Consider the following 22,356-nt stretch of genomic DNA (forward strand, 5'->3'; position numbering starts at 1 on the left):
GGATGCAGCTGGCGACCAGCCAGGTCTCGGAGTTGTGTGGTATCACAAAAAGGACACAGGTCTCACGTCTTCTGAAAACACGGCTCCTGTTTAGGGCCCACATTTTTCTCTCCCTCTGCAGCTGTCTAACTATGAAAAGCTTGGAAGAGACATCAAAATGCGGCTATTTTTTACACGGGGCACATTCCATAAAACCCGAGCTTCTCCTGCGGAGTTGACACTTCTTCTCTGCTAATCCCCTGCCTCTCATCTTTCTCCCTCTCTCATCTCCCTAATCCATCTGATTCAACCGCCGTCTCCACTCACCTTCTGTGGCTCCAGGCCTGTGGCTCCACCCCCAGACCTCCACCTGCGCCCAGACCTAAAAACGGCACCACTCGCCTTGCTCTGGGACCCAGCGCGGCAAGGCCGCGTGCCCCAGAGCTCAGGCTCTGGGCTGTGCTGACCCCAACTCCGTGTATGAAAATGTGCCCACGTACGCTGTGTATGAACCAGACGCTGGGCGGTTAAAGTGTGGATTAGCTGTCAGCGATGGGGTGGTCAGAAAGCTCACTTGAGGCTCTGCAGTTCTGCTCAAAAACGTTCCTAACTTGCGTGATGTTTCCACGAAGATACATCAGAAGCAGGATTTAGCAGTCTCTTCTGCGATTTCATTACCGTTTTAAACAGCAGTTAATGGAATAGAACCAGGATGAAGAAATAGCTGCCACACGTGACTGCAGTATGACACCCAAAATGTAAAACGACCACAGGAAAGAGACCGCCGCTGTCTGTCTGCTCACAGACGGAGCCCCAGTCCTGCCCGGAGCCTCAACACGTACGTGTGTGTGTGTGTTAGGTGGGGACGAGGGTCACCACAGTCACCACGGCCTCGCCAGCCCCACGGGACACTTGCAGACACCGCGTGTCCTATCTGTTTCAGGGACAGATTGGGAAGATTCGTCGGAAGCATTTCGAAAGGGCTTTGGAGCCGCTAGAAAAATGCAGGCGTGAACTTCCAACAAGTCTCCAGAGGCAACCTGGTCACGGCAACCCTGGCACAAAGTGAGGGGAGAGGGTTTCCGTGTCTTTGGGGAGGGGGCACTGAATTAGGAAACAAAGGGTTGAATGGGTGCTAAATACTGAAAATATCTCAGCTCCAGCTCCCTCTTTCCATCCTAAATTCCGAATAACCCACCAAACAGGCCAAGGAATCACAGCAACATCCCCCTCCATGCCCTTTGCTTCCTTCCTTCCCCAAAATTTCCGTCTGTGGGTCTCATGTAAGTGGGTCCATGACCTTCTTGCCTAATTGTATCTTCCAAGGTAGCACAAACTTCCTGACACCTGTACACACACGTGCATGCACACATGAACACATACACACAAGGACACACCCTTGTGCACACACATCCCGCTCATAACACACACCACACACAACACGCACACGCCGCCCCCTCTTTCCTTCTTTCCCCCTTCCTGTCTGATCACCTCCCCCAGCCCTGAAAGACCAGCACCCCCATTCACCAGCATGGAAGCCTTCTGGGGAGAAAGAAGTCCGTCCTTTCCTGCACACGTGGTTTAGGACGCTTTTTCTCCCTGAAGCTCATGAAGAAAGCGACAACGTGTAGATTGATCATGACGCTGAAGTCCTGCCTCAGCCGTGACCCTGGCTGCCCTGGGACCTCGCATGAGCTCGTGACCTGGCCTCGGGGTCCTCGTCAGCTGACAGATGTGACACCCACCCTCCAGGGCACGTGGGAGGATTGAGTCCAGTAACAAACACCAAAGAACTTTGAAAAGCACGTAAACAGTTTAAACACGTTGTGCGTGGCTCGTTGATTAAATTAGAGTCGGCTCCAGATGCATTCCCACCTCTTTGAGGCAGATGTCATTGAGGGTGAGTACCACACTTCCTCCTAAATCATTCCTTGTCTCATCTCGCCCCGTGAAGAATTCTGTGTCTGGAGGAGACCCCCAATTCCCTGCCCCCAGGAGGCCCAGCACCCTGCAGTTTGGGGAGGGACGAAGCTCCTGTGCTCTCCTGGGGCAGATCCTGAGAACGCCGGGGGCAGATCCCACTTTTACAGCCCTAAAATTCTACATTTTTATGAGCTCTTTTTAAGGAAAAGAATACAAAATTACAAGTTGAAAATTAAGTACAGGACCTTAGAAGGGGCCTGGGCAAGTGAGGTGCCTCGTGGTAAATCTGCCTCTAAGCTGCTTCCCGATAGATGGAAGGTCCCCTGAAGACACGGCAGGGTCTTGTAATCTTAGAGGGGTCCTCGGGTCGGCGGGCAGTGTGTGCTCAGAACTGCTGTGGCCCTCCTGCTCCCACCTCCGGCAACACAAGTTAAATCACGTCCATCAGCAGCTATTTCGAGGCACCGCTTTCGGGCCAGGGCTGGTGCAAAGACACACGAGGCGGGTCCTGGAGGTGAGGACCCACAAGGGCAGTGGAGAAGGAGGATGTGCAAACGAGTGACCGTGACACAGGAGGTAAGTTCTACACTCACAGGATGGGCTGCGAACGCCTGTGGGCACAGAGGAAACAGCAAATCCTGTGCCCGCTCGGGAGGTGGCACTGAGCAGACCTTCAGAGGACTGCCTGGTATGTGGGCAGGAGCACGGGGCACATGTGTGTGACAGACCAGTGGCTGCAGCTGGTCCAGAGGCCCTGGAGCCTGGACCACGGCAGCAGCGGGCGGCGAGGGGACTGCCGCCATCATGAGGTGGCCAGCAAGGCCGGTCGGCATTACCAGGCAGATTTGGGTAGCCAGTAATCACAGAACACAGCATATCCACCAGGTCCCACTAAATAAAACATCATCTCACTGGATTTAAAGTGGGGACGGTAGCTAAGATGTCCATGTTAATCAAGCAATTAATCCATCAATGTATTTGCTGCATGCGCCGGCCCTGCTTCACCCTGAACCCAGGAGCGAATGACGAGATCCCTCCCCGTGGACACTTCGGGTTGGCCGGGGGGGAGAAGACCAGGACCCCCGGACAACATGAGAACCTTTCAGCGTTAATTCATTTGACACGGACTGTAAGTGCAAAGAAATTCAGAAACGGAGGGATTCCAGCGGGCTAGAGCCACAGAGGAGAGGAGCTTGAGTGTGTCCTGGGGGAGGACCTGCGGCTGTGGGCTCTGAGCATACGGCTGGGCCAGAGCCAGGGCCGGAGCCGGAGGTGGTTCTGGGCCGAATCGCACCGGGACCCCCTGTGCTGCAACATCATGGGTCCGGGGTCCTCGCACGGGTCACTCAACCTTCCTCATTTCCTCGTCACTCGTCTGCTCAACTGCCAGATGAAATAGATTCATCTCTTGTACTTCAAAATCATGTAACTAGATGTTCATAAAGCAAAGAGTATCAATTATGGGTTGTGTACATATTAAAAAGCGCTAAAGAAGAAAACTTGGACAAAGAGCTATTTTTAAAAAGGTGGTGGGTTTACTCTGGAGAAATGAAAACTATGTTCACACAAAAACCCGTGCATGAACATCTATAGGAGCTCTATTGAAAAAATCACCTAAAGATGGAAACAACAATGCCCTTCAATGTGCTAATGGATTTTTTTAAAATTGTGGTACATCCAGACAAAGGAATACTACTCATCTATAAAAAAGAAAGAACTATTGATACAGGACAAACTGTACGGAACTCAAAGGTTATGCTAAGTGAAAAAGCCAGTCTCAAACGTCTGTAAGTTGTATCATTTCATTTGGACATCTGTCCAATGTCCTCAAAACTACAGGGTCATGAAGAAGATCAGTGGTTGTCAGGAGTTCACTGTGGGGGTAAAGTATGAATACAGAGCGATACACAGAGAGGAGAAGCCATGGGACTGATCTGCATTCTAGCTTTCATGGTAGCTATACGTGTGTTACATTTTCTAGAACTATATGCCAAAAGAAGTGTCATTTACCATATGTTAGTTTAAAAAATAAAAGTAGAACTCTAAAAATTAAATAAATTAAAAGGTGGTGGGGAGAAAGGGGCACCGCTATGTGGATGACATTTTCTCTGTTGAGGTCGGGCGTGGGGAGAGCCAGCAGAGGGAGCCTCCAGAGCCGCCCCCCCCCCCCCCCCCCCCCCCGCCTCCTGGGAGCCAGATTAGCAGGCAGCCCCCGGGCTGGGGCGGAGGAACAACCCGCAGGTTTAGAGGCAAGCGAGCCCTGCCCCAGCAGAGTTTCCTGTCCTGAGGAAGTCAGTCCAGGGACTGTTCGCTGGCTCGTGTTCAAGGCAGCCGGCCTCCAGCCATCTGGGTCCCACCAAGCACCTGAAACTGTCCCTTAATGGAATAAACTGTGCAGTGTAAACAAACCAGAAGAGACGCATCTGTGGCCACGGGGAGCCCCTGACGTCTAAGAGGACGGTGGAGGCTGGTTCTGTGTGTGTTCTGGTCTGGACTGCATTTTCTTTCAAAGAATTCAATTTCTTTCCAGAGCAGGTGAGGAGAAGGAATGTGAGGCCGAACGATCAAATTTCATCCAAAAAGTACAGAAGTAATGGAATCAGCCATTACATTAATCCTAATCTTCAGACAGGTTTTTCTCAAAGTCAGCAGGTGCCAAGAAGTGGGCCAAAGGTGACAAGTGACACAATCTGCTCCTTCCTCCTGCAAAGGCCATAGCAAAACCCACTACCCTCACCCGACATCGCGAGGAAACTGCTCTTTTGTTGGACAAATAACAGATCCCAGTCATTATTTCTTCCTTAAACCCTTTGTCCGTGGTCTGAGATCAAAGCCGCCCTCACTTGCAGGAGGGGCTCCCAGCCGCCCCGAGGGGTCAGCGGGCCCCGGGCTGGGCCGGGGCCGCATTTCCAGGCAGTGAGACAGGAAGATCTCCAGGGGGACAGCTGCACTCTCTCCCGGGCTTGTCACTCACCAGTCGTGTGGCCTGAACAAAATGTCACGCTTTCTGAGCCCCGATTTCTTTCTCTGTAACTCAGAGATGCGCCCACCCCTCCTCCCTCAAAGGGTTGTTGGAAGGGCCATGCCGCCAGCAAGGCCGCCAGCAGTGCGTCCGTCACCCCAGGGGCAAAGCCGCATCTGCACGGTGGGGCGCTGAGGTCCGGGAGACGGCCCGCTGGACCGAAAGGTCTGGACCCCCAAGCAAGCCCCGCACAGCCCACTGCTCTGGGCCTCATGGCCTTCGTTCCCAAAACAAAGGATCCAGGGACCTCCCTGTTCTCAACACCCTTAATATAGAGGCGCCTCAACATTCCCTCCGGGTCTAAAATTCTGACTCTAATGCATAGCAAAGTACTTCGTAAAGTGTTAATTTTTACATAAACGTGAGGTTCTGTTAGTAAACTGCTCAACAGGCCTGGAGCCCCAAAATGGGACCAGGGGCACCCCACCTTCTCTGGCTCCACTCCGAGGGGCCCAGAGGCCTGGCGTTAGAATATCGGAGAAGAAGACACACCCCTCCAGCAAAGATGCTGGTTTCCTTGGGTTGGATGAAAAGAGCTTCCCAGGAAAGCTCCCCGCCCCGCAGTGATTCCTCACCTACGTAGTCCAGACTTCAAACCTTCCATCCCCAAACTTACTTGCAGAAAACCAGCTTCTGCAAACAGCCCTCCTCTGACTTAAATCCATTCACATACAAACAATATCTTTATTCCAAGGAAAAATGACCTTTTCCTCAGGCCTTGAAACACATTTGATCAATTGCAATGATCATTTTATAACATCAGTGAGAGCTCCTTTATTTTTAAGTGTTCAATAGGTATCTGAAGAGCTCTCCCAAGTAAATCGACAGAATTTTTAAAATATCAAGTTTCTCTTCTTAAAGCTCTATACAGCACGGAGACAAATACTGCTCAGATAAAAATCGGAGTGAGGACATTTGAGACCGTCCTAACACTCGGAGCTTCTCAAATACGTCCATCAAGGTCCCCTGAGAACAAAGAACCTTGAGTGAATAGTCCCGGAAGTCTGGGGACAGAACTGTACGTGGGCTGATGTCAAGCAAAAAACTGTCACTGAAGTGAGTGTTTTAATTTCAACATTCATGCAAAACGATTATTTTTTTTAACTTAATTTTTATTTTATATTGGGGTATAGTTGATTTACAGTGTTGTGTTATTTCAGGTGTGCAGCACAGTGAGTCAGGTACACATACACATATAGCCAATCTTTTTCAGATTCTTTTCCCATATAAGTTATTACAAAATATTGAGTAGAGTTCCCTGTGCTGTACGGTAGGTCCCTGTTGATTATCTATTTTATATATATTGATAGTAGTGTGTATATGTTAATCTCAAACTCCAAAATGTTTGTGTTTTAATGCATGATATTCCCTATGTGTGTTTTGATACAATGTGAATGTTTTAAATTATCCACCAGTTGAATTCCTTGACTCTGTGCTGCCACATCCTTGACACCTTTAATTCCAAGAATTAAAGTTCTTGGAAGCATCTCCGGGAAGCGGCGCCGCGCCTGCCTGTAACTGGTGGTCACTGTACACGGTCACAGGAGCTCTCGGAACTCAGCACAAGTAGGGCTATGGCTCAAACCTCTCGCTGCTGGGGTGTCTACACCCTCAAGTCCAAACAGGGAACAGTTCTGATGACATTTTGAGTGAGGAACTCCTTTTAACCTCCTTGGACTACTGGTGGCTCCACAAGTGTCAGGTAGGAATGGGTAGGAAAGACACCCCACCTCACGTCTTGTCCTGTCTATCTTGTCCCCCAGCTCGGAGTTGGAGCTGTCAAAGCCAACATTCTCTCTGACACATCCTACGGGTGTGCCACACACCTCCCAACTTCCTGTGGATTCTCAAGTACAAGCAGTGTGAAGGTGAAGTCAGGGCACGGGTACCATTTTTATTTACGTGTGAAATATCTCGGGGGTAATGAGGTGACCCTGCTACAGGCTCAATGTGGTGACTACAGCCTGTTTAAACTTGATCCAAAATCATACTTTCAGATGCTGCACCATCTTCTTACCATTTTATAAACGTATTAATTCACAAATGGCTGATTTCTCCAACTTTGACATTCACCTCACAATGGAGAAAAAGTATTGCCCTCCCTGTGAAAACACACACAAATTTACATCTACCTTCTCTGAGCAGGAATTCATCATCCAAAACTTTACAAAACTTGCTGTAAAGGTGTCCTTGGGTTTTTGTTTGTTGTGTAGCGGAATATGCTCATTAGCCTGCGAAACTAATATTAACTTCCAACAAGGCAAATCCCCGGATCCCTGTCCCAGCACAGTAAAGGCTGATTTCTCATGAGGCAAAGCCAGCCTCCTGCCCCTGGAAGCTCCTCTCGCTGCAACACGCAGCCTCCAGACAGAAGTGGGCCTGGAGGCAGGGGGGCACCTCTCCTCTTCACTGCCTCCACCTAACGTGGCCGCAGCCCCTGCCCATATGAGCGCTGGGCGAGCCCATCCTGGACCCCACCCTCTGCAAAGGAGGCCCTATTGGCGAGCCTGTATGGTCTTGGCCAAAGGGGTGAAAGCAAAGCTCTTCTGTGGCGTGGCCCCTGAGTGTGTGGAGTCCCCGGGATGAGGGGCCCCATTCGGGGTGAGCCTGGAGTGTGCAGTTGCAGGCACTGTCCCAGGGTCCAGCTCTAACCAACTGCTCCCATTAGAGCAAACTAGTCTTTCGAACAAGAGGCACTAAGACCTAAAATACAGGAAAAAGGACATTGGACTGAGGGGTTGGAAGAAAAGAAATACGGGGACAGGGGCCGCTGGGCACCCCAGACCAATGAGAGTAGTCTGCTTCCTTTGAGACAGAAGCATGGCCCTCAGCACGCACAAAAGGTAAAAATTCTCCCCTCTCTTGGAGAACAAAAAACATGTTCAATTAAGGAGCTCCTGCGCTAGAGGAAAAGGCAAGCGGGGCCCTTGACTCCACGAGGGGGCTTGCCCAGGGGAGCTGTTTGGAAAGTGAGATTTGTCTGCCACTGAAGTGCAGACTTTATAAAGAGTCCCACGCCCACCGCAGTCAAGATGCGCCGAAGTTTCGGGGTCCACATCCGCCCTCAGCGACAGAGGTGACGGTGCAGAATGGCTCCCACACGGGCACACGATGGGCCCTGACGTCGCCCAGCTGCTGCGGAAACCCCGGCCGTGGCAGCAAGGGCACTGGGAGCTGGATGCCTGGTGTGGGCGCCTTGGAGAGCCTGGGTGAGGTCGTGCCCTGTGCACTCAAGGGGTCGGTCAGCTTCTGGAGCCGCAGGGAGAGGACATTTTTAAACAGGATGGAATTTATTCCTACAACACAGCCGTCCCCCAAAGCCCTCTGAGCTGTCCTGGCCCCGTAATGGCCCAGAGAGGCCACGGGGACAGTGCCCCGGATATTCTTGTCCCCATCCTGTCACTTCCCGGCCTTCATCTAGGCCTCAACATTAAGCTGTAATTGTTCACTCTTCCCCATAAATGCAGGACCATAAGCTGCAAAAATGTAAGTGGAACAACATCCAAAAGTCCCAGATCCCGGGACCGGAATCTGTTTAAAAGAGGATTGAATAACTTAGCTATCGCGGGTGAGGGAGTAGGGTGCCCAGAAAATCCAAACCGAGTCCAGAAGCCAGAAAAGATGAGGACGTTGGCAGAGCTACTAGGTCTGAACTGCAAAACGCAAGGCCACCCAGGAGAGGTGACTGTGTATTTTTATCCCTGGGTAGCAGAGGTGATGCCACAGTCACCAGACACCCGGGAAGGCGTTCGCAGATGCCTATAGTAATTACCATTGCTTTGCAGGCAGAGCCCTGAGGATGACTAAGGACGAAGCCAATCCAGGGACAGCAAAGTACATCATTCTATTTCCTTTGCTATTTTTCCTAATAATGACAATTGTAATGAACATTTATGGAACGCTGGATTATACGCTGAGCATTGGGCCAAGCCCTTTATACGATTATCCCTTTCATTTCTAGAACTAATAGGCGTGAGAGGGAAATTTTTGAGTGACTGTGAATCAGACCTACTACACTGTCGGTTCCTTAAAGGCAGGCACTACATTCACTCATCCCAGCTCAGTGCTGGGAGAGGAGTAGGCATTCAATAAATGTTTGTTCTATCATTTTTGTGAAACCAGAAGCAGGACTTGTTAGCTACGAGCTGGTTAACAATATCAACCTGCTTGTCAGCCTTTAACCAGTGTTTATTAAACCTGTTTAATGTATGTTTAAAGAAGTGCATAGTTGGGGGCTTCCCTGGTGGCGCAGTGGTTGAGAGTCTGCCTGCCAATGCAGGGGACGCGGGTTCGAGCCCTGGTCTGGGAGGATCCCACATGCCGCGGAGCGATTAGGCCCGTGAGCCACAATTACTGAGCCTGCGCGTCTGGAGCCTGTGCTCCGCAACAAGAGAGGCCGCGATAGTGAGAGGCCCGCGCACCGCGATGAAGAGTGGCCCCCGCTCGCCGCAACTAGAGAAAGCCCTCGCACAGAAACGAAGACCCAACACAGCCAAAAATAAATAAATAAATAAATATATTAAAAAAAAAAAAAAAAAAGAAGTGCATAGTATTCAATCTCCTTTATATGATACTAAAGATGCCGCAAGAGAACAGGACATTTCATGGCAGGTCATTAAGAAAAGCATCATTTTCTCTCACCAGCATTTCAATGTTTCCAAGTTGAGTATTTCCATATAAATAGGAGACAGCATCTCAAATACCGAGAATAAAGATTTCCATCCTCTTTCATTGTCAGGGATTTTCAGTACTTCGAAAGAGAAAGATTTCTCAAGTCTATTATTTATAGCTGCAAACTCCTCTGAAATCATGTACTCAGTCTGACCAACAAGTACAGCAATTAGTACTAAGTATGGAAAGATGGGGCCACATCGGTAGAAAGGTTGAGCTCTACAGTGTGTCAATAAAAAGTATATTCCCTTTGAATGTTGGTAAGAAATGTACAAAGAGCAGTCCTCAATCTAAACAAGCTGCGATCCAAAAATGCACTTGTAAATAGTCCCTGGGAATTGAGAACGTATTTTCCCATGAACGCCAAGCTGTAGCTGACGGTTAGTGTTGGTGGTGAGGAGCCGGGAAGGCACTTGGCCAGAATCCCAGTCCTTGACCCATCGTCCTCCTGAGCGGTCTCGGTCGGCCTGCTGGGGCAGAGCCAGGAGGCGGCAGGACAAGCCCGTGTGCTACTACAGGTCACCCCGGCCTGGTGACTTACACTGGACCACACGTGGGCCACAGGGACTGAACCGTAACGAACGAGGCCAGAGCCTGGGCTGGAGGCTGCTGACTTCTGTCCGACGCTGGGCTTTGGAGGGTCGGTGAGGACGCTTTGCTCGTAACAAAGCACCACATGCTGGGGGCTCAAACAGCAGAAACACTGTCTCCCAGTCCTGGAAGCTGGAACCCCCAGATTGAGGAAGTCGGCCGGGCGCGTCCTCCGAGGCCTTGCCCCGTGGCCTGGGGATGTGGGCCCCTCCCCCTGTGTCCTCACACAGTCGTCCCCTGTGTGTGTCTGCATCCTAATCATCTCTCCTTATAAGGACACCAGCTATCAGATTAGGGCTCAGCTAACAACCTTTTTACCTGGATCACCTCTGAAAGGGCCTCTCTCCAGAAACGGTCACATCTCGAGCTGCTGGGGGTTAGTTCTCCAACACGTGGGTTTCTGCTCAAAGGTGTCCCTCCTTTTCAGAAGAGAGCAGCAAAGGAAAGACACATACCTGTCCCCAAGACCTAGAGCAGAACCGGCCCAGGCTGCCCAGACCAAGGACTTCTTAGGTGGGGAGGGAGCCCCCCAAGTGGCAGAAAGCCCCGGGCCCTCACACAAGCCACGAGGGAGAAGAAATCCCTCTGCAAGCCCTGTTCCCCTCGCCCAGCAAGAGGAGGACGTCAGCCATCCGGGAGCTTCTACCCACTCGCCAGCACCCCAGCCACGAGGCCCCTTTGTCTGGACACAGGACGTCAGGCAGGGAGGAGGGAGCGGGCTGGGGGAGGATGCCTGGAGCTGCCTCAGTAGGCTGGAGTGAATGACTGAGTTGTTTGGGGGGAGACCCAGCAAAAGCTTACTGAGCCCACAAAGTGGGAGAATTCTTCTAGTAAAGGTCCTGGGTCTCAAGAACAGAGACTCACTGGGAAGCAGAAGGGGACACTGGGGGAGGGGAAGAGTGTCCCCTCCTTCCATGAACTGCTGGGGGCAGAGGGGGGTCCTGGGCAAACTCTGGAGAACAGGTGAACTTTGACCTCTCGGTCCTCTGTATGCTTTTCCGAGTCCCTCTATCCTAGGGTCATGAGTTTCTGTTCAGATCTCTTCCAAAATCAGTGCTATGCTCTCTTCCTCGCCAAAATTCCCTATGCCATCACACCATTGCGTTAACGAGGAAAGGAATCGGATTGAGCTAACGCATGCAATGATATGCCGACAAATTATTCAGAAGTATTTCCATTTTAAAGGGGATCTAAGTGCATGTGAATCTACACCGGAGGAAACGAGGCAAGTATAACCATCAATGGGGATTCGACCGTGAGCTGTTCCAGGGCAGGAGCCGTGAGCCCTCACCTCTGCCCCCTGGACCACGCAGGTCTGAGAGGTGAGCCTGCACCCATGACGTGCGCCCCACCGTCCCGCCCACACAGGCTCCCCTCCTCCATTTCTGAAGGCAAAGGTGATCCGAGAGCTCCAAGCAGGCAACGTGGGAGGAGCGGGGGGGACGGCTGTGAAAGGTCACAGAACAGGAGCCCGTCCGACCTCTTCTCACGCACCAAGCGATGCTCTGGGAGCTGCGCGGACCTGAGCGCACAGCCCTCAAGAGACTCGCCAGGTCGGAGGCTGCGGCACGGGATGTGGTTCAGGCCCGAGGCACCCAGCCCTGCCTCTCAGCCCCGCCCCTCTGCGCCGCCACGGGCACGGGTGAGTCAGGGGAAGCTTTGCCACCACCCAAATACACTGGTACAAATACAACTGTGTCCGTACCCGTCTGTTAAGACCAAAGTAGACAACAGTGGTGAATCAATCAATAATTGTTGAAAGTTTCCAGTGAAAGACGCCGTGCCCTGCGCTGCGGGGCAAACAGAGCTGCGTAAGCCGAATGCCTTCCCTTAAAGAGGTTTAACATCTGGGTGAGCAGTGAGCCTGCTCGGGGCTCCCCAGCCTCCAGGCACAAACAAGGTCACCATCGCAGGGCCTCTGAGGCCCCTGCGCCACCAGAATGAGGGTCCCCAGGTAATGCCAGCTCTGCAGGTCGGGGTGGAGGGTTCCACCCAGTTGAGCGGGACCCCTGGAGCTTGTGACCTCAGCGGTCATGTGCCTCAGCTCCCACCTCTGGGCCCTCCCAGCCTGTGTTCTTCCCTGACATTCCTGCTCTGCACCTGGCGGCCCCCTCCTTCCCCTCAGACTTCCCTTGGGGCGAACATGCCCAGGCGCTCCCTGAAGGCCTTTGAGATCTGGACCCAGGACTCAGCAGGACAGCTCAGAAGTCCGAGACGGGCGTGGTCCTCTGAGGCTTTCCACACTGCACATCCTGGAGGTGATGCTTAGGCCTCCAGAGCATCAAATGTTCCTTCCTTCCTTCCTTCCTTCCTTCCATCCTTCCTTCCTTCCATCCTTCCTTCCTTCCTTCCTTCCTTCCATCCTTCCTTCCTTCCATCCTTCCTTCCTTCCTTCCTTCCTTCCATCCTTCCTTCCTTCCATCCTTCCTTCCTTCCATCCTTCCTTCCTTCCATCCTTCCTTCCATCCATCCTTCCTTCCTTCCATCCTTCCTTCCTTCCATCCTTCCTTCCTTCCATCCTTCCTTCCTTCCTTCCTTCCTTCCTTCCATCCATCCATCCTTCCTTCCTTCCTTCCTTCCATCCTTCCTTCCTTCCATCCTTCCTTCCTTCCATCCATCCTTCCTTCCTTCCTTCCATCCTTCCATCCTTCCTTCCTTCCATCCTTCCTTCCTTCCATCCTTCCTTCCTTCCATCCTTCCTTCCATCCATCCTTCCTTCCTTCCATCCTTCCTTCCTTCCATCCTTCCTTCCTTCCTTCCATCCTTCCATCCTTCCTTCCTTCCTTCCTTCCTTCCTTCCATCCTTCCTTCCTTCCTTCCATCCTTCCATCCTTCCTTCCTTCCATCCTTCCTTCCATCCATCCTTCCTTCCTTCCATCCTTCCTTCCTTCCATCCTTCCTTCCTTCCTTCCTTCCTTCCATCCTTCCATCCTTCCTTCCTTCCATCCTTCCTTCCATCCATCCTTCCTTCCTTCCATCCTTCCTTCCATCCATCCTTCCTTCCTTCCATCCTTCCTTCCTTCCATCCTTCCTTCCTTCCTTCCTTCCATCCATCCTTCCTTCCTTCCTTCCATCCTTCCTTCCTTCCATCCTTCCTTCCATCCATCCTTCCTTCCTTCCTTCCTTCCATCCATCCATCCTTCCTTCCTTCCTTCCTTCAGCAAGTCGCCCAGAGTCCCACTCCGTGCGCTGCACACCCTAAAGCCACGCAGTGCTCCATGCAGAAGTGACAGGGGCCCTTTTCCTGACTCTGGGTCACATTTGGTCACCCTGGGGCTTCTTGTGCCTGAAGACTCCCAGACTCTTGCTCCTTTACCTCTGCCGGCAGCTCTGGTGCAGCGTGAGGCTGGTGCAGGCCGGGGGACAGTCTCCAGGGAGATGTCATCGGCTCATCGGACCTCTTCCGGTTCCCCAGTCATCGTTTCACAAACAAAGACCCTGCCAACCACACGGATGCTGGGCTTGCAGTTCATCAGATGCCCAGACATGTCTGTAACCCCAGCTTCAGCTCCATCTGGGGCCTTCATGGCACGTGGAATGGTAAAGAATGAGATAGAAATAAATACCAGGTCTGCACACCAGTAGAGACACCAGTCAAGACGGTGTCCCAGGCAGGACAGATGGGGACAAGTTTGGGTTCCATGGTCACTTTCGGTATAGGAGCCGACAGGAGGAGAAAGGTCGCCTGTGACCCTGGAGGCTTTGGACAAGAAAACAGACACCTGTGCAGCTGCGTTTCCAGCAGAGGCTAGTCAGGGAAGGAAACATCTATGAGGGTGAGTCTGTCAAAGACAAAACGAAGCGCAAAACTTCCAGATACTTTATCCTGCTAGAGAGTGGAAAACCAAAGTCACAGTTTAAAGGAAAAGGGGGGCTCAAGTCGATGGCAAAAGCGTCGGAGCCAAAGAGGGATGCAGTCAGGAGCAAGAACAGGCCTCAGAGCCCTCCGCCACCTCAGGCCTCCCGAACACCTGCTCCCATGGCAGTACTGCAGGCAGCACTTTGGGGGTCGAGGGAGCAGGGGTGACCACCGGAAGTTTTTGACAACATGGATGGACCTGAAGCATGATGCTCAATGAAATAAGTCAGACAGAGGAAGACAAATACTGTATGCTTTCACTTTCATGTGGAATCTAAAAAACAAAACAAATATAACAAAATAAGCAAAACAGAAACAGATACAGAGAACAAACTCACGGTCACCAGAGAGCAGGGGGTGGAGAGACGGACAAAAGAGGTGAAGGGGATTGAGAGGCACAAACCTCCAGTTACAAAATAAGTCAGTCACAGGGACGTAATGTACGGCAAGGGAAATGGAGTCAACAATATTGGGATGACTTTGTATGGTGCGTAATCTATAAAAATATCAAATCACTATGTTGGGGGGACGTCCCTGGCAGTCCAGTGGTTAAGACTCTGTGCTCCCAATGCAGGGGGTGTGGGTTCGATTGCTGGTTAGGGAACTGAGATCCCACATGTGCCCGGCACAGCCCCAAAATTAATTAATTAATTAATTAAACAAATCTTCTTTAAAAAAAATTTTTTTTAACTATGTTGTACCTCTGAAACTAATATAATACCGTAAGTCAACTATACTTCAATCAATCAATCCACGAAATTGCTTTTTTACAGTAAAATATTCAATCAAATAGAGAGAGACAGAGAGAGAGATGATGGCATCCACAGGACCCAAGAGCCACAGTCGGGAAAGAGACCAGAGGACAGAGGCCCCTCAGGGACACTGAGGGGACATGGGGGGCTTTGTGGTCCCCAGACAAAGGCTCTCTCCTCGGAGCACAGGGGAAGTGGAGGTGAGGTGCCCGGAGCGCAGAGGAGGCCTGACGGTGGCACGCTGTGTGTGCCGAGCCTGGGGGGGCCTCAGTCGGCCCAGCCACAAAACGGGCTACTCTTCAGTGTCGGGAAGACACCAGGGGCCTTTAAGGAAAGCTCTTGGCACGGAGGCCGGTCAGTGCCAGCAACTGTTACCACAAGTGATTATTAACTCTCATGTTCTCCCTAGTTAGAAGGTGATGTTTATTTTTTTCCCCATTTGGTTCAATGGTTCAACAATTCATCACCACTAATGACCTCGTTTAAAAATGATTGTTATGGTCACCAAAAGAGCACAAAAGGCATCCCCCCAGGTGGTCCAAGCTCTGTCCCAGGCTGTAGAGCCTTACCTGTAGGTGTTCTCAGGGCAGAGGGTACAGCACATCCGGGAAGGAGCCCTCCCAGCCCCACCAGGAATGACGGCCCCCCCACACGACCCCCCGACAGCAGGGACCCCCTGGCCCAGCTCACACACCCGGCTCCGCTGCCCCAGCCCCGCTGAGCTGGGCCCGGATGTGAGCAGCCGCTGGGGCAATGTCGTCCCACGAGAGCCCTGGGGAGGCACCCTCTCTGATTAAGCAGGAGATGCACACAGGGGGCGCGCTCTCGGCCAGTCTTCTGTCCTGCAGACGCCGACCCAGTGCCCGGGTGCTGGAAATGCTGAGCACACCCCAGAGACGCTCACTCCGGGCCTCTCCTTAAGAAAGAACAAGGCCGGGCGGGAGGGGTTTCAGCTGGACGCGCCCTGACCTGCAGCCCCCATGTCCTCGGACCGTTTACAAGTCAGACACACAGATGCTTGAGGCTCTGGCCTGGCTTTGCCGCTGCCCGGCCGTGTGGCCCTAGAGCTCCTGTCACCTGAGCCTCTGTTTAGCGGGGGTCACAGAGGCCCTACCTGGAAGGGTCTCAGGGACAAAAGGACAAGCGTGTCACCGTGCCTCCAAAACCTCCGCAGCTGGCCCACCAGCCGCGCTTAACTGCAAAGTGCTGCCGAACGCGTGCCTGGAAACGTGTCTGCAGCTTGTTTCTGCTGGCGTTTGGCTTAACAATCCTGTCGTGGGCTCTGCAAACGGGTACCGTGCCCCCCGGCGGAGCATAGCAGGACCGCACCGGCCCTGCAGGGAAGGCCCTGAGCGGAGAGGGGAAGCCCAGTGTGCTTTGAGTGTGATTACCGTATGTACGATTTCGCAGAACCGTGTGTCCCAGGGACAGAGCTGAAGACGAGGCTGACCTGCCCCGCCGCCCGGGGGTCTGTGTCCTTACAGCCCAGGACAGAGAGCAGGCCGGGGGCAGGGGGGCTTCCTTGGACAGCCCAGGTAGCGCCCTTCACCAGCCACTTCGAGACCTCCTCCCCCAGCTGAACACAGGAGGTCCTGTAGGTGAGCTGATCGCCCACCGAGCCCGCTGTAAACTGAGGGCCTTTGATGCTCACGCCGCGTTATCCCATCAGTACTCACTGAACTCCAGCGAGTTGCCTTGGGTTACACAATCTTATTTTCCTCTAAAGCACAACAGAAAGCATACTTTAAAAGCACCCCAATACTTTGGAATCACCTTTAAACAAATCCATAAGGTTTCTCTAGGAAGTCAATAAGCACTTAACACAAGGATGCACTAAAGGAATAGCTCATTTTGACCAAAATAAACAGCAGCGTATTGGAGTAAAGACCTGGGCCTGGGAGTTTCCACTAAAACTCTAAAAGCCCAGTTTCCCCCTCACATATGGGAAGATGGAGAGAAAGAAATTCTCCTTTTCTCCCCTCCTTCACCCACACAGCCTGAGGTTTCCTCTGCAGGCGTGCAGATACCCAGCTGACACACAAGCAACGACAACTGGTCTGAGTCATCCTGGTCGGAGACCCACACACCGCCAGCCCAAGATCATCACCTTTAGCAGCTGGACCACGTCCCGTCTGAACCGTCTGCGGGGCTCACTCCGTCACAGCCCTGACGCACGCTGTGTCCTGGCCCCTATGGGATGGGCCCCGTGGGTAGCGATTGTTCCTCTTCTGGCGTAAGTTAACTCGCAAAGACCGCTGAGCACTTCCTGTGCACTGGGCTCCAAGCCTCTACACGCATCATCTCGTTCGGTCCTTACACAAAGCCTGAGTGGATGCAGAGCAAGGGTTTGTGCAGGACCAAGGACCCGCCAAAGTCACGCAGGTCAACCCAGAGCTGCTCCCGTGATGGTTCTGTCACAGGAGCCCAAGCATGGGAGGCGACACCCTCCCCTCCCTTCCGAAGAATCCTCCTCAACCTCAACCCCTTTCCTGAGATCCCCACCAGCTCGGAAAGCACTCAGGCACGGGCTGCCTCCAAGGGGGGCTGAGGTCGCTCTCACCTGCAGCGATGCGACAGGTGCATGCAGAGCAGGAGAGCATCAGGAGGGCACCTTGCAGACAAGATTCCCACGGCCACGGGTGCTTGGAGGCCACCCCCGGATGCTGGCTTCATTCCTAAGCAAAGACCAAAACCTTGTCAGATACTGTTTTCTTCCCCCGTCTCCTAGGCATGCTCTGCAGGCTTCCCACTTGGAAATGACTTCTGAGCTCTTCCAAGCCAGCCCTGGTGGGTTACAGTTAAAAGATGCCAAGTAAAGAATTCTGCTTACGTCCTAAAGGGAAGCCAGGGTCGCCCCCAGTTTTCCCTGAGTGAATCACCATGTGCATCACCAGGAGCACTGCTCATCTGGAAAACTGGCAAAAAGGCTATTAATATCACACTCTGAAATATTCAAAATGTCTTACTAGGCAATAATACTCACTACTTAGAAAACAAGTGCCTTTGTGCCATTACTCAGAAGTAAATAAACAGGCATCTTAACAGAAATAACAGGATTTTCATGTGGTAGGAGCAGACCTTAGACATTGCCTTTTTCTACTTCCCTTTCATCCTGGACACTAGGGTTAGAGATCGAATTTTAGTTCATTCTCTGTAAAATAAGCCTTCTAAGAGGAAGTGTTCATTAAGAAGTTAAGTGGCTTCATAGAGTTCACCTGCTTGATCCGAGGTAAAGCATATATATTTCAGAAAGAGTGAGTAGAAAACCACTGCTTCTACGAGATTAAGACCATTTCAACTTTGCCAGCCCCAGAAAAGACTCAGTGACGGGGCAGTGACGGGGCGGTGAGGGGGACGGTGAGGGGGGCGGTGAGGGGGGCGGCTGCTGAAGGGTGTCACGCAGGAGAAGAGGGCCTGAACCGACTGCTGCCCTGGCTCATCTGGGTGCATCGGTTTAATAAATATTCGTAGCTTTGGGACTCAGGGCACGTCAGTCCCTCCCTCTCAGGGGCTGCCTTCTTCCTCTTCATTCACTCAGCAAATATTTACAGGGTCACGACTGAGCCACACAAGCATCTGACCACATGACCTTCCAGGTCCCCCCAAACCTGGAGGCCGTGATCCTCCCCCTTGAGTGGGCACAGGCGATGGTCCACAGCGTGTAAGCATATGAGTCGTTTCCATCCACTGCTGTTCAAGTCTTCCGCGGGTATCAAGTCATAAGCTTTCCTCACTGTGCAGAGCAGAGAAGGGGATGCTCCTGAATAGGAAGCCCAAGGTCAGGGCCTCCATGTCTCTTACAATCTGCTAGGAAAACAGTATATATTCTCCAAATAAACATCTATCTCCTACGTGGTGGGAGTTGAGAGGTGGGGAGGGGCAACGCGGGAGGGAGCGAAAGGCGGGATTCTAAGACGAGGCAGGACAGAAGCCCACCTGGACAGGTGCGGGGAGGAAGGACGCCGCCCCCGAGCCCGTGGCCAAAGCAGGAGACGTTAGGACGGGAGGCCTGGTCTCAGTTCCATGTATCGCCTCCACGGGGCTACATTTCTGGGGGTGTCAGTGAGGGTGTCCCGGGAAGGGAGGGGCATTTGAGGCGGTGGACTCGGTAAAGACGACCCCCTCCCCAACACGGGGCCTCGTCCGATCCACTGAGGGCCTGGAAAGAACAGAAGGGCCGAGGCCTGCGTCTCCTCCTGCCTTTGACATCGGGGCTCCTGGCTCTCAGGCTTGGGAATCCGGGACCCACAGCAGCTGTTCCCCCTCCAGCTCTCAGACCCCCGGCCTCAGACGGAACCGCAGCCCCGGCTTTCAGGGTCCTCGGGCGAGCAGACGGCAGCTGGTGGGCCTCTCGGCCTCCAAAACCCCTCTCACATTCAGATCGCCACGCGTCGCTCTCGGGTGAGTCCTGACCGTGTGAAGGCTACTGAGCGCCGTGTAGTCCTGATGCCGGCCACCCGGGATCCACAGCGGCACAGACTGGGGCTCGGACACCACCCCAGACTGCCCTCCCCTCACTCCCGAGGCGGGGGGTTCCCAGGCCACCCGCTCTTCTGACCAACCGGCTCCCTCCACCCCGTCCGGTCTGGCCATCCACCGCAGCGACGTACAGAACTCAGGAAAATGCTGTGCTCATGCTGACAGGTATTATAAAGGATGCAAATCTGGACCAGCTAAGTGAAGAGACGCACAGGGCACAGTCTCAGAGGGTCCCAAACACACCCTCAGGGTGTGTCCTCCATGTGCACCACCAACCAGGAAGCTCACTCAAGTGTCCAGAGTTTTTGGAGAGTCTCGTAACATAGGATGATTGACTGAACCCAACCTGCCCCACCGCCATCCCTCCCCAGAGGTCAGGAGGATCAAAGCCCCAAGCCCCTAATCACAAGGTTCGTCTTTACAGCCCACCAGACTCCATCCTAAAACTATTTAGGAACCTGCCCTGAGTCACCTCATTAGCATAAACTCAGGTGTGGTCTGAGGGACCCACGTGAATAACAAAGGCGCCCTGACCACTAGGAAATTCCAAGGGCATAGGGTTCGGGTTAGTGGCTCCCTCCCTGGACCCTGGGACAAAGACCAGGCAAACTCTTCAGGATACAATAGTTAATAGGACTTATTAATAGTTAGGGGACTAAGAATTCTGAGGACACAGTAGAAACATTTAGAAACTGTTTAATCCAAAACCAGGTTTATTTAGATGCATTGAGCCCTTCAGCCAAACCTAAGAGAAGAAAACATTCCTAGGAATGTTATATTGCAATCGATAAAAAATAAGCACGGTGAAAATCATGAGATTTCAAGGATTACCTAAAGAAAACAAGAAGGGAAGCCCTTAGAAAGTAGAGACCGCTGACAGAAGAAAAGTAGGACTTACACGGAGATGGGAACCAGAAATAAAATATACACTAAATAAGTATAAATATTCATTTTCCTGGGAAAAAACTCAAAATATGGAATTGCAATTAGATAATCTATTTTAAGTCATGGTTTTCACAGCTTCAAAGGGGCAGCTGAAGCCCCTTTCAGACCAGGGCAGCATGAAGGAGAGGTGCCCAGATGTACCTTTTCCACCGGAAAACTTAGCACTGTTTTCAGAGCTCCCCTCCAAGCCTTTAATTGATGGATTACCCTAAGATTTGTTATAGAAAGTTACCTTAAGAAATGGAGAATCCACTTTCCCTTCTAAGTGACGAATTTCGTACCTTTCACTTGTACAGATACAGCTATGGAAGGGGAGGGGGCAGAGAGGGGGCAGACCCAAGTGCGTTTAGGAAGCAGGACACCAACCAAGAGGACGTGATGTAAGAAAGAAGAAAACTGAGTATGATGTCATCACCCATTAACCAAGATGAAAAATATTAAGAGGAGCAAATGTAAAGGTAATGCTTTTATAAGCGGATTTTGAGCCGTCATGTGGAGACGCACAGGAAGAGATTAGAAAGACAAACCTGGAGGTCACAGGTCCACAGTTTTCTCATGTTTTTAATTACTTGACAGGAAACTTTTAAAATTTAAAACAGTCCCTTTCAACTAGGAGAAAAATTGCTATCCCAAGTTTAATTATCTGTATTTATATTTGTGTATGTGTGTGTAAACAGATCAATCGATCAATAGACTAATAGACATATAGATGATAGATAGATAGATAGATAGATAGATAGATAAATAGATAGACAGACTAGTATAGTAGCTACCACCTTTGTAATCCGCATTTTTTGTCAGCCAACTTAACATAAGTTCTTTCTGGAATTCTGTCTATAGTATAACATTTACTTCCTCCTGACAACTGGTGGGAAGTTCACATTTGTGAAATCCTACCTCTGCCTCGTTCTATGTCAGCCACTTATGCATGAGCTGTCCCATTTACTCTACAGGCCTGAAAAATTGGCCGGGAAACCCTATCTTCACAAGCAAAGAGCCCCAGGCTGCCCTAAGTGCAGACCCACTTTTCTAAAGCACTAGACAGCAATCCAAACATGCTACACTGTTTTCATTGCTGACTTCTTGTAATTTAATTACAAAGACAGCAAACACTGTATCTCCTTTACTTTGCATTGCAAAATGAGTTACAACATGAGTTAAAGAGTTTTCTAGCCTTGTCCAGTGTCTGACCTTCATTAAAACCATCATAAAATAATTATAAAAAGGTATAAGATAAATGAGTTCTGAGTTCCAATTAAGTGACTTACAAATGCACTCCCGGCGGTTGAATTGGGAGGTGCTTGTCACTCGACTTCGTAGCCGGCCTGGGAGAAGCAGGCTCTCCATTTCCTGTGAGCTCACCCGCCTCTCAGTATAGTGGGAGGACTTGGGGAAACGATGTGGCCACTAGAGTGTCTGCTTTAAACACCCAACTGCCCACGATAAAGCGTCTGGCTCCTGCCCCGCGATGTGAACGACCAGTGCCCGGCACTGTCTCTCCGGCTTTGATAAGCGTGCACTGCCCTCTTTTCCTTGGTTGCTCTGGTGACACCACGACCAGCAGAAGGACCGAGGTCCTGCGGTGACTGCCTCCCGACTCCTGAAGGTCACTGGGGGCAGGGGACGTGGCCCACACCAGGGACAGGGCAAGGGCTCCAAGGTGGCCAGAGCCAGAGGCCCCAGAAGGCACCCCACCCCTGGGCCCAGGTGGTGGCACACCTCAGACCCTTCCTCCAGCTACGGAAGGCCCCCCCATGATCAGGTGAGGAGACGCCGGCATCCCGAGGCTGCAGAGGAGCCTGGGGTGGAGGCCATGGGCCCAGGAATAAGCAGGTGCTGATGAAAGACGTCAGGAAGGGAAGCAGCCGTGTGAGTTGGAAGAGCTTATTCCTGAGCTCCTGATACCAGATCTGGGCTACAGGGAGGAAGGCACCAACCTTCACAGACTCTCCCCACCCTCACGTGTGAAATGGCTCCAGTCCAAAGACATGAGATTCCAGTTCAACGAGAGTGGATCTGTGACGGCACTTTCAGGGCTGGCTGGTCGCCTTCCCTGATAAAAATTCTCACCACACTTGCTCACTGGGAAAAACAAAGAAGCCTTCGAATTATCTCCCCTCTGTACCTTTGTTGCC

At 51.9% G+C, this 22,356-nt stretch overlaps 1 long non-coding RNA gene across 1 annotated transcript in view; it reads right to left on the reverse strand.

The window, feature by feature from the left end:
- LOC133076609 (uncharacterized) overlaps positions 1-22,356 on the reverse strand; it is a 147,407-nt gene that overhangs the window by 30,515 nt on the left and 94,536 nt on the right. The window contains exons 2-3 of the long non-coding RNA XR_009697560.1: positions 17,358-17,472; positions 16,905-17,121 (exon numbers count right to left, since the gene is read on the reverse strand). This is a non-coding gene — a long non-coding RNA (uncharacterized LOC133076609). The remainder of the gene's footprint in view (positions 1-16,904; positions 17,122-17,357; positions 17,473-22,356) is intronic.

This window comes from Eubalaena glacialis, chromosome 16, assembly GCF_028564815.1.
Source record: "Eubalaena glacialis isolate mEubGla1 chromosome 16, mEubGla1.1.hap2.+ XY, whole genome shotgun sequence".
Lineage (NCBI taxonomy): Eukaryota > Metazoa > Chordata > Mammalia > Artiodactyla > Balaenidae > Eubalaena > Eubalaena glacialis.